At 38.4% G+C, this 15,916-nt stretch overlaps 1 long non-coding RNA gene across 2 annotated transcripts in view; it reads left to right on the top strand.

Annotated features, from left to right (window-relative positions):
* The window catches only part of LOC113951744, a 12,945-nt gene extending 560 nt beyond the window's left edge, over positions 1–12,385 (top strand). The window contains exons 2-6 of one of the 2 annotated variants that reach the window (XR_003529260.1): positions 413–573; positions 2,748–2,826; positions 5,205–5,313; positions 7,810–7,886; positions 11,620–12,385. This is a non-coding gene — a long non-coding RNA (uncharacterized LOC113951744). Of the gene's footprint in view, positions 1–412; positions 574–2,747; positions 2,827–5,204; positions 5,314–7,788; positions 7,887–11,619 lie in introns of both variants that reach the window. The other variant, XR_003529261.1, reaches the window with a different exon arrangement.
* The last annotated feature ends 3,531 nt before the right edge of the window (positions 12,386–15,916 follow it).

Raw genomic sequence — 15,916 nt, 5'->3', positions numbered from 1 at the left:
AGGGTGACCCTGCTGCGTTCTCAAAGGCATCAGCAGCGTTATAGATGGTGTGTCTGCAGACCTCCCGATTGGAGGCCAGAGTAGACCAGTTCTGGTGATCAATATGGCCAAGGCTGAGATGTTGTTTCAGGCAGTCCTTGTATCTCCTCTTTGGGGCTCCTCTCTTGTGGCAGCCGGTGGCAAGTTCACCATAGAGCAAGATCTTAGGGAGGGGGTGGTTGGTCCTTCATCCTGGAGATGTGCCCTGCCCAGCACAGCTGTGTTCTCAGCAACATGGCCTCAATACCTGTGACTGCTGCCTGTTCTAGAACAGATGGATTGGTCCCATAATCTGAGCAGTGGATGTTTAGGATTGTACGGAGGCAGCGTTGATGGAAGCGTTCGAGGAGTCGCAGGTGGTGGCGGCGGGCAGGTATAATATTCCAAATATTATACCAATTCGTCCTTATTTCCTGATTGAAGAAGCTGTGTGTAAAGTGAGGGACTCATTGCAATCCTACCTATAGAAAAACAAAGCAGATTATCTGAAAGAACAAAGCCACCAAGGGAAAACACTCTCTATCTTGGACCTAGGTTGGAATGTTGCTTTTCAGATGAATTTTAGATTAAATTGCAGTGGCATCATTAATCTGAATTAACAGGCTAATTTGTTTTAGGTTTGTATTTAAGATTTATATTCTACTTGAGTATATGACTGTCACTGCTGCTAAAGCTGAGGTTGCTGTTTCTCTCTTTACAATATAACCAGATAAGCTGATGTCCAATCTCCTTACTCATTAAACTTTCATATTCTTCCATTCAGTTTTTTTTTTGCAGTGTGCCATCTTTCCCAATCACCACTGCTTTCAACTTTCTATAAAATGAGACATCCCCTTCAGTACAAAGGCATATTCAACCTAACCATATGGTGAAATCCTCATGCATGAGTATGAACTTAGTTTTTTGCGTTTCATCCTATAAAATCAGCAACACTTGATGAATTAAAGACTTGTTGCTGAAAATTTCAAAGTTCTTTCTTGGGAGACAGCAACTGCTCATCAGTTAACCCATCAAGACAAACTGTCAGGGATGTTTCCCACACATCCAACACATCTGCAGAGCACAACTTGAAGAATGGGGTGTAATGCCCATATTCTCACCGTGTGTCCAGATCATAACTCATGCAAGCCTTTAATCATTCTGCTCCTTCTATTTCTTGTCACATGAAAGCATGGGAGAATTTGTATTTGTTTTCTACCATCAACTGTGTTAACGCTTCCTTAAATGTCAGCATTATTAATTATTTTATTCCTGAAACTTTTTACTGTTGTGATACAGTGGGAGGAGCCTGGCTGGAAAAAATTTGATAACATCATTTTTCATGTTTCTGATTGAATATATTCTGTTTTTGTGTAATGTGTATTTCTACCCCATAGTGTAGCAAAAAGCTGCTTTTGTTAGTCAGCTTGATGCTTATACCATCAATTTAGCCAATTTTCTTCTTGCTGCACAGTAAGCCAACAAGGCAACTGCAGACAAGTTTTCATGCACACCTGAACATATGGCCAAAGATCAGTGTAATATACCAGAAGCTGTGAAAAATAAACCTGGTAATTAAAAGGAAACAAACCAAGGCACTTAACAAAGTCATGGGAAATGGTGTAATAGACATATATAAAAAACAGGAACAAATAAAAAAAAAGATGAACGTAAATTACTTAATATGCATAAATTCCAGTGGGTGGAAGGAACACTTGGTAATATTATCTTCAAATGACCCTCCTTGTCACAAAATAAGTGGCAATGATATTAGTAGTGAATTAGGTAGGACGAGTCAAGTGAATGCCTATACAAATGTTATGTTACTTCAGACTTTCTATATGGAGTTTGCCACTCCTACATTTAAAAAATGCAAAACATTTGAGGGTTAAAAAAATGTTATGGGGACTGGTTTTTTTTAGGTTTGATCTTTAATAACAGATGCTACTGCATATAGAGCTAATCCAGCTGCCTAGTCTTAGAGAATTACTAATAGTAAGTCTTTGACACTTCCAAACAATATTTCAAACTGTTAAAATTCACCAGAAATAGTACTGATGTAGATAAGAATGCCATGGCTTCAAACTGTGAGTGTTTAGGAAAGGACGTTCCAAACATCAGTGAATTGGTGGCTGCTCCCTGAGAACCCTGGCAATCTTCTCTGCCCCAAGGGATGTTTGCAAAAGGCCCCTGCTTTGCACTTTGATGAGATACAGCAGATACCACCACTGAGTTCAGGGCAAAATATCACCATTTTGTCTTTTGGCCAGTATTAATTTGGTAAGAAAAATCTTCTGATGGAGGAAAAGAAGGAAATGTATCTTTGACAGGTTTGAGGGGAAAAAGGAAAAATAAAAAAAAAAATTTAAATGAAGAAAAAGTCCCAGTTACTTGAAGCTGCTCAGAGGTTTAGAATGTTAGAACAATACTGGGGTGGATAGATTAATAGGATGAACTGCAGGTAATGGACATGAAGGTTCATGGTAAGTATAATTATCAATGCCCACAACCACCACATTTGTAATATATTCCATGCACATTATAGTGATCAGCTAAAGAGAACAAACTGCTTTAAGCAACACAAGAGTACCAAGCAAAATGTCTTCAGACACCTTATCTGAAGTGAACATGATATATACCTTCCTCTAGATCTGTGGCTAGTTCAGAATGTTTGGTACAAGATAACAGAGCTAACATAGCTGCTGCATACATATTGTTGTCCTTTACAGATGGAATTGGGGCTGCCTGACTGTTGGAGTGGCAAGCAAAGCATCAGCCATACTTGAGAGATTCCCAGAGAAGACCACGGTGTGTAACAAGTCACCAATAGATATCAGTGTAGTGCTCTTTGCTAGGAGGTTTCTGAATAGGCAAATATGGCATTTCTGGATGGTGAGTATATATTTGAAAATTTACCCACTAAAATACTGTATTTTGGGCAACTGTTACCATAATAGTTAGGCATGCCAGCATCCTCAAGTTCGAGGTATTAATTTTCTCCCACATTTCCAAGTTGCTTTGCAGTATAATTACATAATTCATCACTGCTTATGCTTTCAGTGCTGTTCCATGAAAGAAACAAAGGACTTCAGTAACAAGGAGAAGTGGAGTTGCTTCCAGGAGGCACCAGACTCTCAAAATCTGGCTGATCAACTTTGGAGCAGTGCGTATCACACAGTTTTTATGTTGACACTGGAATAATTTTTCCTCTGCTTTTGTTGTTGATTTGCAAAACAGAGTCACTGTCCATGAAATATAAGACAAGTGCAAGAATACAAGGAGAAAAATCAAAGTATTTAAAGTAGATAAATTTCTCTATAACTGTCTTTCATCATCTGGATGACATGCTTTAATTAAAAGTGGTGTAGTTTTGTTTGAAACTTGAGACTGCCTTTTCATCTATAAGCTTTGCCAAGCCTATGTCTGTATCAAAACCAAACAAATCCAGAGGGTAAACAAAAACCCAATACATCAGATGAAAAGTGAAGAAATTACCAAAACTTACCCAATGCATGAATTTCCACCATAGTATTCCTAGTGCTGACTTCTATATAAAAAAAAAAAGATAAAAGCCATAGAACACAGGAGAAGAAGACTGGATAGAGAGACAGTAAGAAGATACTTCTTTTTGGTTGTAACCCAGTCTCCTGCAGGCCTCTCTAGCTAGACAGATGAAAAATCATCTTCATGGTCTGTGTTTTTCAGTGTTTGCTGAACGCTGTATGTGATTCTTTGTTCACAGTAACACAGGCCAGGGTCCTCTGTGGCCTTCATACTTTTACAAATTATGTAAAATTAGGTGACACAGCTCTGTGATGGAAAATGGGAACAGCAGTTGGTGCACTGCCAGCTTTGCCACCACAGTCTCTGTACATTCACTGGAAACCTCGTGTGTCTCATTCCCTTGTCCAGCTTATTGGACACTGCAATATTGTGCTGCTTTGACCTCCCAAAGGAAATATAACTCCAGTATTCCATTGCCTTCACTGTTTCTTTAAATAGTTTGTCATCTACACTCCTTTGCCTGCAATACTCATAGTTGCAAATCTGTGGAATGCACGCTTTCATAAATCTTCTCAGTTGTTTTAGCAATCCTTCTTCCTTTATTGGTATTAACCTTTCTTTAACCTTGTCTATCTTAAGATTTAGTCCCTTCTCATGACTTCTCAGACAAAATATCAATTTGTTTTCCATCATTCTCTCATTAAAGCAGTGTTCCGTTTCTTGCTTTAACTGAATATTTACACTGGATCACCTTTAAATGGTCTATAATTTAATATGGTGAATCTGGTCCACAACTGATTATCAAGCATATAATTAATACTGTTCAAAAGTTTTATACAGCTTTGTACAGACCATATAAAGACTGGTTTGAAGGCATTGTTTCAGATAACTCTATAAATGAAAGATATATATGCAAATACATGGGGCAAAATAAAATAGCAAAGACAAATATTGTATTATGATGAAGATAAGATTGATTGTTTTTATCTGTAAATTACAATAAATAAGTGCAACAAAAATTATGTTGAATTAACCCAAATTTGAACAACAAAATGCCATGTTATTAATTATCACATATAAAATAAATCTAATTGTATTAAGAAATATAAGGTAAGAGCCCAAAAGCTGATATGGCTGTTAATGATACAATCAAAAGTTTAAGGTATAGAGTTTGTTGCTCCATACAAGATTTTAATAATCTTGGAATCAGTTGCCTACCGCCCCTGTTTCTCTTGTACCCTCAAGGTCACAACCCTTGTTTTCCATGTTTCATCTCAAAGGTGTCCCTTGGAATTTGTCGAAGACCTTTAGCTCAAACCTGGAATTTAAGTATGTATTTCATTTACATTTAAATATTTCTTTCATTTCATGGGACATAAAAGAATTCTAGCAGCAGCTACAATACCATTAGAGGGTCTTTCATATTTGATATCATAAAATATTTTTTGTCATGAAATAATATGATATCAAACATAAATATGAAGCTGGATCCTGTCCCAACTAAGGGCTACCATTGTGACCTGAAAACAAGTGCAAGCAACATTCTTGCCTATTAAACTCTTATCTGAAATTCACTGGCCTGGACAGAGCATCAAATAAATTGTGCAGGGAACTCCATATGTTAAGCTCTGATGTGTCCCTGATTTCCTTTCTTTTCCTTTTTCTTTCCCTTCTGTCCTTAGGTGCTCTTTGGTTCTCGTGTGTCAGTGTGCCCAGCTGGGAGGGCAGGACTGGACAAGGGGGCTTTTCAGTTACTGATACGTGAGCTGGCATAAAACTGTGGAATCTGCAGTGAGTACTAAAGCTATTGTGAGCAATTCAATCCATGAATAACAGCTCAGAGATGCATATCTATAGGCTGCTGCTGCAGGCAGATAACCCAGCTTGCTATACTGGTGGCCTGATCCACCTGGGGAGTTTCTTTGCTCCTAAACTACTGTTTGTGCAAATTATAAACAAATCATAATTAGTATCTCCAGTCTTAAAATTTAAACGTTTAGAAATAGTAGCCATTCTCTATTCCCTGAATATCAAGAATCCTAAAAATTTCTCAGCAACTGGGCTCTTCAGATGATCAGATAGTACAAATTGACCAAATGGTCAGTGACATTTGGAAAAACTTAAGAAACAGGTGATATTTGACTAAAGAGAATATAGGTTAAAACCTGTTCATCTCTGAGCTCCACTTATGTCTGAATGTAAGGTATGTCCAGCCTGACCTCCCCAAAAAGCTAAGGAGCTAAGCATCCATTTTTGTCCGATCTAGAAATGTTACTCTTTCTCCCTCAGTCGTGATGCTTTGTGAAAAAACACAACATAAGCAGTAGAATTATATTCAAAATGCAAAGTGGGCAATGAATGTTGTGGAGAGTGCCCTGGATGAATCATGAGTTTTCTGCGTGGCTGAAAGCATTTTTTTTCCTTCCTCCAATTTTTCCCCATCTAGTAAATGAGCAAAATGACACTGGCATTGTAAAATGCTCTAGAAATGTGGACTAAGAAACATGAGGTAAAAAGTCGGTATAATAATTATTATAAAGGAAAAAATACACACTCAAACAACAGAACTGAAGAAGCCTGGTTCCTCTGAATCTTCATTAATTGGCTTTGTGGTTTCTAGGAAGTCATTAACCCTTGCCTTTTCCATGCAGTAACTAAGTACTATAAAACCATAATTAAAAGTAAAAAAATTAAAGCTTCAGTAGCTTTAATAACTGAGAAGGAAACTTAAAGTGTCACTAGGGAGGTGTCTAGAATGCAAAAAGGCTTCTATGTGGTTTCTTACTCTACTACTGGTTTTGGGCTTCATGATATTAACAGGACATGGAGCTGTTAGAGAGTGTCCAAGGGAGGCCATGAGGATGGTTAAGGGTCTGGAGGGGAAACCATGTGAGGAGCGGCTGAGGGCACTTGGTGTGTTCAGCTGGAGAAGAGGAGACTGAGAGGAGACCCCATGGTGGTTTTCAACCCTCTTGTCAGGGGAAGCAGAGGGGCAGGTACTGATCTCTCCTCTCTCATAATAAGTGACAGGACCCAATGGAATGGCCTGCAGCTGAGTCAGGGAGGGTTAGTTTGGATATCAGGAAAAGGTTTTTCACCCAGAGGGTGGTTGGGCACTGCAACAGGCTCCCCAGGGCACCAAGGCACCGAGCCTGACACAGTTCAAGAAGCATTTGCACAATGCTCTCAGGCATATGGTGTGATTCATGGGGTGTAGTTTCATAATTAGGCACACCAGTGGCACAGAGTAAGCTAGAAAATCTGGCCTTCAGCCATGTGATTTCTCTGGTTTATCAGTCACTGGCTCTGTCTCTTCATATATCTGGTTACTAATGTCTTCGTGGATGTTCTTGAAGACATGGCAGAAATCAAGATTTATCCTGTCTGTCTCGTCATTTTCAGTAATCACGTGTTCTGCTCCTTTGCACCATGCAGCCACTGCAGATGAGGCTATACTACCTTAGGTGTTGTATCTATACAAAAAGATTTAACCACCATAATTATTTTTCCCCCCATTTTGGTGCCCTGGTGACAGACATTTGCAGACTTTTCACATTTCCCCTGAAGGCTGGTAAATACCCACAAAATTCAGATCACTTTGGCCAATAGCCAGGGCTAGAAGAGAGTAATGCTGATACTTCTCCAGCCTATAGCCAGAAACACCAGCAGTAGGTAATGAGAAAGCCCTAAGGGTGTCTAATTTCTCAGAAATATACTGAGAATATGTATCTTCTTGGACCTGTCCATTATGGAAGACTGTTTTCCCAGCAACATAGTCATCTCTGCTTACTTTTTTTTTCCGAACACTCAGCTTGTAAATATGTTGGAATCTTTTCTGAAGGAAGGTACTGTGTGCATTTAAGAATAATATTATTTTCTCTGCTAAGAGCTATTCACAGTCTAGGTTGTCATGCTGTTAAGCAGTAACAATCAAGGAACAGAGCATTTCATAGGAATTAATGGCTTGCTAGGCAGAGTTTAAAGCCTGAGGTACAGCCAGAGCCTATTAACTCCAGCTGGTCATTAAGAATCCTTCAGAAATACCTTGCTCAGAGGTCACTATTACTGTTAAAACAAATGTAGGCAGATGGATTTATTTCCTGGGTTGCATTTTCAGCTGGTATGCAGAGGGCTTTTCTGGAGAATTTACGGCTTCTTAACAGTAATTTGTCAATTATTTGAGTCACCTGTCAGCATTCCAGTTATACAGTTTTAATTATACTTATTGTGAAACATGGATATGTAGCACTCTGACCTTCAGATCAGTTTATCTGATTATCATTTCAGATCTGCTGGTAGATATGGCATCCTTTTTGCCTACTGAGGAAACAAAAACCCTGATATGAGCCTTTATTCAGCAGGAAGTAAGTACTCCATCTTCTCCTAACTGTCTAGTATGTTTGCATGAAGACATGATCACTCAGAACACCAGCTGGCCAGCAGGCCAAAATGAAAATTTAACACAGGCAGGGTTTTATAGGCTTTAACAAGAGCCTATAAATAATAAATAGTTCCATTTAAAACATCTTTTGGGGAGGCAGTGTAGTAGCAGAAGGCGAATTCAAGAAAATACATTTGGAATTGATTTGCTAGAAAAGAAGAGGAGCATTCAGTGGAAGTAATCCTGCTCAGAAGTGGATATGGGCACAGTTAGGAATAAACATAGGTTGACTTAAGCTCTACAAACTACTGAATAGATCTTGAACTTTTGTGTCTAGTAAGTCAGCTATCTTTCAGAACAGCCATCCACACATGGGTATATATTTTTGTAATACTCAGATTTCAAGAAATAGAATGAAAACACAGTAAAAACTGTGTTATTGAAAATTTGCTATTGCTACTGGGGTAAAAAAAAAAGAATTTTTTTATGTTTAATAAAATATATTGGTTTTTACTGTTTAGTGTGTTTGTACTCTGATGAGAGAAATAAGCCTAGGTACTGATAAAGCTGAAGCCTCTAATGCTGGCAATTCTATAATGTTTGAGCTTTCTACCTCACTACTGATTTTTAGACTAAAAGTCAATTGACTTAAATGAAGTTTCTGAGCCTGATTGGCACAAATAATCAATTCCACTCTTGTCAAATGACAGATTTTTTTTCACCAGAATTTAAGCAAGTCCCTGGGTGATATACCTTTGTGAGGAGGCAGCAGGGCTTTGGGATCTGACGTCACCACTTTTAATAAGAGGAAAGGAAGTATCAACACATCCCTCTCAGCCACTCTTGGATCACGATCAGTAAAATGGGGAAGTTTCCAAAATTTTACTGGGCAAACTGTGTTGCAGCAGTGAAACTAATTCTTTTGTTAAGGTACTCAGAGCTGTAGAGCAAGAGGTGATTCCAGGAATCCTGCCAATGTCCTGCTGCACTATAAAATCTTAGATCTCTTCTGCTGAAATGCACCTTCAGCTACTTGCTTGCTTTCCATAAACAAACAGATCCTGATAGCTGTTCCATCCTACTTGAAGATCATTTCCACTGGCATATGGATATTTTCTATTTTCTTTAAAAAATGTTTCAACACTACAACAATATTACCTTAAATGTTACTTTATGTTACCTTAAAGGCCTTTAAATATCCTAAACTCGACCTTATGGAGCTTGGTCATGTACAGAGCAAGTCCTAAGGCACAAATCCTGCAAATAGTTACATATCTGCTTAATTTTACAGACTTAGGAGTCCTTTGAGAGTTAAGCACTTAGTAAACATTTGCAGGATTGACACTTAAGTATTTTTTATTGTAATATATTATTTTGCATGTAGGAATATGCTAATATCCCATGACTGTACTATCTGTTCAAATATAAATTTTCCCCCTCAGTCCCCAATGTCAGACAGCGATATTTGAATGCAATCCATGACGTCAGACTCCTAACCTGAATTCAAAGCAGTCTAAGAAATGCAGGTTTCTCCAGCAAAAAAAGGGGCTTTCACAGTTTAAGCTGAAATAGCTGCAGATCCTGCCTGTGGCTGGGCATGAATTATGGGCTTTAAAACAGTGTTTGAAAATCTGTGCTTTTAGTGTAAGAGACAGTGTGTATAAAACCAAATTTTTCTCCTAAATGCACTTTGAGATGAAACATCCACCCCTTCAACATTAACTGGATAAGTTGCAGCAGTTACAGTGAAAGGATGCCAAGACTAAACTATTTACTTAAAGGATTCCAATTTGTCCAAGCACCAAATGGCTTAAGTCTCTCAACCAGACAATTAATAATACAACCACTATTCCAAAACACAGTTTAGCACCCCAGATATACACCCCAACTTACCAGTATCTGACTGTCCAACATGTTGCACATTGCCCTAAACAAAAATTTCTCCCCACATGGATACCTTCAATCCTGAAATCCATATGAGATGTTCAGGATGTGTACTGGCAAAAGATTTAAATGCCTTGGATTTTAAACTGTGGCTTGTCTTCTCATGGACAAATACTTGGGGAATAAAAAACACACCCCCCCCCCCCCCCCCAAAAAAAACCCAAACCAAAAAAATGCTAAACAAACAAACAAACAAACAAACTAAAGAAGTTCAAACATTTGAAAATAGTTTTGTTTTCACTGGAATGTTCCAAGAATTAACAACACTTTTTGGTATTCACAGACTTCTTCCCTTGTGATGATAGCTAGATGCCACTCGGTTGGGTAAAAGTGTATTTTTCTTGAACTGAATGGGTTGCATCAAAATAAAAGGAAACCCTCTTGTGTCACTATAGCTTATCATTAATTATTTTTGCATTACCTGACACCTGTTTAGAAGGCCAAACTCAAGTGTCTCAGTTTTCTCATGTGGACAGAAGGGGGAAACTGGTGCAAATGCAAGTAAATATCTAAGTGAAAAACATAAGTGAACATATAGAGAGGTCCAAAACAGAACATTGATAACAAAAAGCAAACACAAATCTGTATTTTAATAAAAGAGATACAGCCACTGCAGCAACATTCAGAAGTCACAGACCCTAGTAAGCAACATCCAGTGAATTCAGTTCACAATTCTGAAGTCAAAGCAATAGAAACAGTTTAGAAGGTTCACCTGATAACGTGAGATTCTATGAAGGATTAAACTGATGTATGTCCAAAGTTCCAGTGTTTTACAGCTGTGCCACTAACAATGATGCCCAGAATAACAATTTGGATGCAATTTATTCTTTAGAAAGATGAGTTATTGAAGGCAGTATATACATCTTGGAGTCAGCTTTTTATGGGGAAAGCAGTGCATCCTCTTTAATAGGATTCCAAGTGTCCTTTTATTTATTGTGGTGGTCTTCCTCAGATCTATCTTTATTTGATCTCACCTACTGTAAAGATGTTAGGGAGAACCTACCAGCGATGCTTCTGCATAGACTCCTTGAATGGGTGTAAATTGTTATCCATAGTGGCATACAAATTTGCACATTTCATAGAGGCAGTGTCTTCTTTCAGCAGCTGGCAAACAACAGGCACTTTCAAATTTGGTATGCTCTGGTTGCTCCCTGGCTATGACAATAAACTGCTTAAATGGCCATGACTGCAGATATGCTATTTTTGTCAGAGGGTGTGTGAAGGGGGACCAGTGTTGTGGCTGTTTCTGCTGACCCAGTGAATATCTGTTTTCAGCAACATGTTTTGCGACACATCTGAGGCTCAGGAGGTAAAAACCTGACCAGACTACATGCTCTAAAGACTCTGCATTAGCAGAAATTCTGCTATATTTCCCCATTCACTTGAGCTCAGCTCATCTCAGCTAGATAGAGAAAAATCTTTCCTTGGTGCCTTCTCCTGAGGTATTAAACATGGACCTTTCCTTCCATGGAAATGCACAAGGGTGTTTAAACTCTGTTAAATGATATGGGAGAGAGTATAAATCAACTTTAATTGGGAATCACACATTTTTTATTAGTCTGAAAAATTACTGCTCATCCCTTTATCAATTTTCTACTTCAGGACCACTCAAAATCCATTCACATTAAACAAGCAATAAGCCTCTTAGAAAAAATGTAATGTTAGCAAGTTAATCTCTGAAAGCACTCATGTAATTAATCCAATAATGATACTATAATTTTTGTTTAATATCCTGTAAGGGACAGATCACAAATCTATGTTTTACATTACAGTGGCAGAAGAAATCTTAATAAAAAGGCCCTGTTATGAAATATGCTGCAGCTCAAAACTTTCTGGAGAAAATGCTCTGACCCTATAGTGCCATTCAAGAAGATCAGAGTGGATCAAAGACCCGCTGGGATATGGAGTGTCTGTGGTGAATGAAAAGCTAAGACTTTATCAGTTATGGTAAGATATAACCATAAAATAATGGGAAATTATTCTTGGAACACAATAAATAAGATGTGTGGCCACTTTCAATTTTGAAACATAAAGATCTCTTCAATATCAGTACGTTACTGACAATTTACTACTGTAATTTACTGTAGATTACTACTATCCATTGTGATTTTAATGTATTTTCAAGAGACAATACAGCTACCTCTGTTTTCCTGACAATGCAGCACTAGGTGCAAGTCTGAAAAGAGAGCAGCAGTTAAACAGATGATCAAGTATTGAATTTAAGCCATGATTTACAATGGTGACTGTTTCCAGAGCCCACTTCCTTTGGAACAAAGTATAGCAAGAAAGAAAAAGAGAAAAAAGCTTTGGTAGTTCTTTCCTACCTCTGTAAGGTAGAACAAAGGGGCCAGCACACATCCAATAGAGAAACCACTGCTGAGTTCTCAGGGCTCCTGAAAATTTAGTAACATCTTTTGGTGCCTAAATAAAATTGTATGATCCCAGAGAGGGCCACAGGATAAACCAAAGCCAAAAGGGACTAGTAGGAGGGCAGACTTCCCTATCCACTTGTCACAGTTATACAGTGTCAGTTTTTTCTATTGTTGCTCTTTGCTGCTTGTTTTTGTCAGTGTTTTGTTGTCAAAACTTTAGAGAAACAAATGCTCAAAGTGTTCTTTGATTGTAGATTTGCATCTATGATTTTGCAAGCAGAATTTCTGAAGTTAAATAATATCTTTATTCTTAGCAAGGTTATGCTCTTATTGACAGGCAACCCAGAGTTCAGGGATTGAAAAACACCAACCAAGATGTACATATCACAAATTCCCACAGAAAAGCCAAAAAATCCCAGTGCAACAGGCAGACTAGCAGCTGACCCATGAGCAGTGGCTTCCTATACACTCCCACTGCAACACTTCTGCATGAGGGCTTCCAGAGCCTTTTCTTTTTCGCACACTGAGTCTGTTAGATGGAATGTGAGAAATAATATGGCAGTTATTATGGGGATGTGTGTTCTTTGGAACTGAAAAAAAGCATCTGCTAGGTCACAGCCCACTTCTGGGTTGGACACACAATGTCAGTGGGAAAAAATTAAGTGTTATTCCAAGCATCCAGGCAAAGAAGACCTTAAAGGGAAAGGTACTATGAGGCCAGAGAAAATAATTTTAAATGACACGGTGAAGTGTCTTCAATTCAGAGCTTTTTTCTTCTATTACATGCACATTTAGGAAGCTAACAAGACCACTTACAGTAAGTCAGTACCCTTCCATTCTGCTTAATCCCATTTGTACTCCAAAGAAATTAATCAAAACAACAGGAATGTGGAAATGATGTCAAGAGACTCTCAGAAGTGTGCAGGATAGTGCAGAAGAAAATTCTTTAGGAAAAGTCAGCAAAGTCAGCCCCCAGACCGAAGAAAAACAGTTCTCTGGAGCCTCTTCTTCTAAGGTTCCCTTCAGGAGTTTGCTAAACGACAAAAATTAAAGCTGAACCAGAAAATGAAGCAATGTGCACCGGGAACAACAGCACCAAGGAAGCTGTGAGATCCAAGGTGCAACTGCCTGCATTTTGGAAGAATTTTAATACATTTCAGGACAAAAAAGCACATGCAAAAATATAAGCCTACCTGGTATTTATCTTGGACTCAATGCTAAAATAACTTGCCAGTAGCAAATTCCATACACTGAAACCACAGTTCTTGCTACACACTCGCATGTTTCCCATCATACACACTCGCACACACACAGACACACACACACACTGCATAGAAAAACACTCAAAAAGCCAGCATCAACATTATAAAAAATATCCCCCAAAGCAAGTTATCACCTCACCTACGAGCAGGAACACTGGGCTCTTATGCTCAGTGTGTAGGCACAGCCAAACCTCCCTTGTCCATCAGAACAACACCCCTGGTCATTTTGCACAAACTTCAAATGCACCTTTTAAAGGAACTTCTGAGTGTCCTCCCACATGGGCTCAGGGGTAGTTCTCTCTGTTTCTCTGTCTGCTGTTCCCTTTCACCTTCTGCTGTACAGCTCACTGACTTTTTTGCTTCTGTCTCAGCTTCCCTTCACCCTGCATCTACAAACGAACCAGCACCACAGTGTGTGTGTGTGTGTGTGTAGTACTGAACAAAGAATACCCAAGGCCCATGTTGCCAAGCCGAACTAAATCTCCTTAGTAGTAAAACTCAAACTTTCTTATATGTATTTTTATTAGCTGCAGCACTCATATCCCATTTCTACAACTACTTTAGTGCTTACTTAATTTTTCCAGTTCAAATAGTCCTAGTTACCCACCACGACTGTGAAACAAAGGACCTGAATGTTCAAAGGATCAGAGGCCATGTCACTCTTTGTTAGGAGAATCTCAAGTTTTCTCTAATAGTATTTTTTCTGCTAACCATGTCTGATAAAAATGGCTTTCAAAAGTGTAAAATTCTCCATTAGAGTCATGCAAAATCTGAATTACAAAACAATTTGGGAAACACACACAAAACAGAAAGAAAACAAAACCAAAAAAGCACAGACAATAATTTCCCAGGGAACATGCTCCGAAAGGCTTCTTACAGAAATTATTTTTGGGGACTCCTCAGGCCTGCCCAGCCCCCAAACAGACTTATCTTACTGGTGCACAAGAGATCTTGTACTTCTGCATTGGGTTTTTCATTGGCTTTTTGGAACAACTCCACTCAAACTGCATATCACAAGTATGTCTCAGCATAGCTCCACTCACCAGCTAACCATGAGTCATGCTAGAGAGAAAGGGCAAAGAGAGGAAGAGGTGTTGTAGTTGTGAGTAAAATCACATTTAAACTTCAAGGAAAAATAAAAATTCCCTGCACAGATCCAGTTCCACAGAGGTAAAGGGTGCAATAATTTTCTCAGCTTAAAAGGTTTCCTAAGATTTTAAAAAAAGAAAAATAAAAAGATGATAATTTAATACAGAATGGCAAAACCAGAACGCAATTATAAAAAAAGACAGTTTTTTATGGCAGGGACCTGGAGGCCTAGGTTTAAGGTTCACAAGGCTGTTCCAAAATAGCTCTTCTATACATCTCAGGTGGGTGCAAGACAGACCACTTCCACAAACAAAACCTTCTGCTTGCTGTTTTTCCTTGTGCAACTTCCTGCTTCAGATGCAGCTCAAAAAGGCTCCTGAAGGATGCAAATTCATTCATGAAGTCCCAGAGTACCAGTGACTAAATTACAATTTACAGTCTGAAGGCAAAAAGTAGTCTGAATTTTTTTTTTACTTGATTCTCAACGTCAGCTACAGGCAACTAGCTCAAGAATGAGCTGTACAATAGTGACAGTGTTCCCTCCTGCATTCAGTAAAGGGTGGAGATTTTCTCTGGCCCTCCTTCTGTTGTTAATGTATTTATAAAAACACTTATTATCTTTCACAGCAGTGGCCAGATTGAGTTCTAGTTGAGCTCTAGCCTTTCTAATTTTCTCTCTACATGACCTAATGACATCCTTCTACTCTTCCTGAGTTGCCTACTTTTTTGCCCCCAGGCATATATTTTCCCTCAAATTATAGTGAAATGTCTGACAACAGCAGTGGAGCTTATGTTTTGGTTAGTATTTTCACCAGTTATCCACTTAACAATTATATTCACATGCAGGCATTTTTAGGGCAAAAAATAACTCAATTTACAGTTCTGTTTCCATACCTGACTCAGTATGGGTCAGACTGAACGAAACAATGAATTCACAGAGCTCATGCCATGGAATCTTTTGTTCCATTCATTTAGTTTCACAAGAACTCTGTTGAAAATTTTTTGCAAATTTTGATAAGGTAAAGAGAAAGAAAAAAGAGCCTCCTCCTACCCTTTTGCCAGGTAGAAAGTGCTGTAGTACTATCTCAAAAATTAAAAGTCTTGTCTTTTAGATGTCATTTCAAAATTTTCCCAAGTGTTACACTAATGTGTGTGACACTGTGCAGTAACACCCTTCCTTAGCCTTTATAACCATTTAAAGTTTTACCTGTTAGTCTTTTAAAATGTTGCAGAATGGTACAGAAGCACATTATATTGGCTACCAAAGTAAATGCTCTTAAGTTAAAATGAATAGCTTACTTAAAATGGTTGCGTAATAGTGAAAGAGGGTTTGAATTCTCTTACAA

The sequence above is a fragment of the Corapipo altera genome, unplaced genomic scaffold, assembly GCF_003945725.1.
Source record: "Corapipo altera isolate COAL_440 unplaced genomic scaffold, ASM394572v1 61305, whole genome shotgun sequence".
In the NCBI taxonomy this organism is placed as follows: Eukaryota; Metazoa; Chordata; class Aves; order Passeriformes; family Pipridae; genus Corapipo; species Corapipo altera.
The sequence above is the reverse complement of the archived record's forward strand: the minus strand, read 5'-3'. Positions and strand labels throughout refer to the sequence as shown.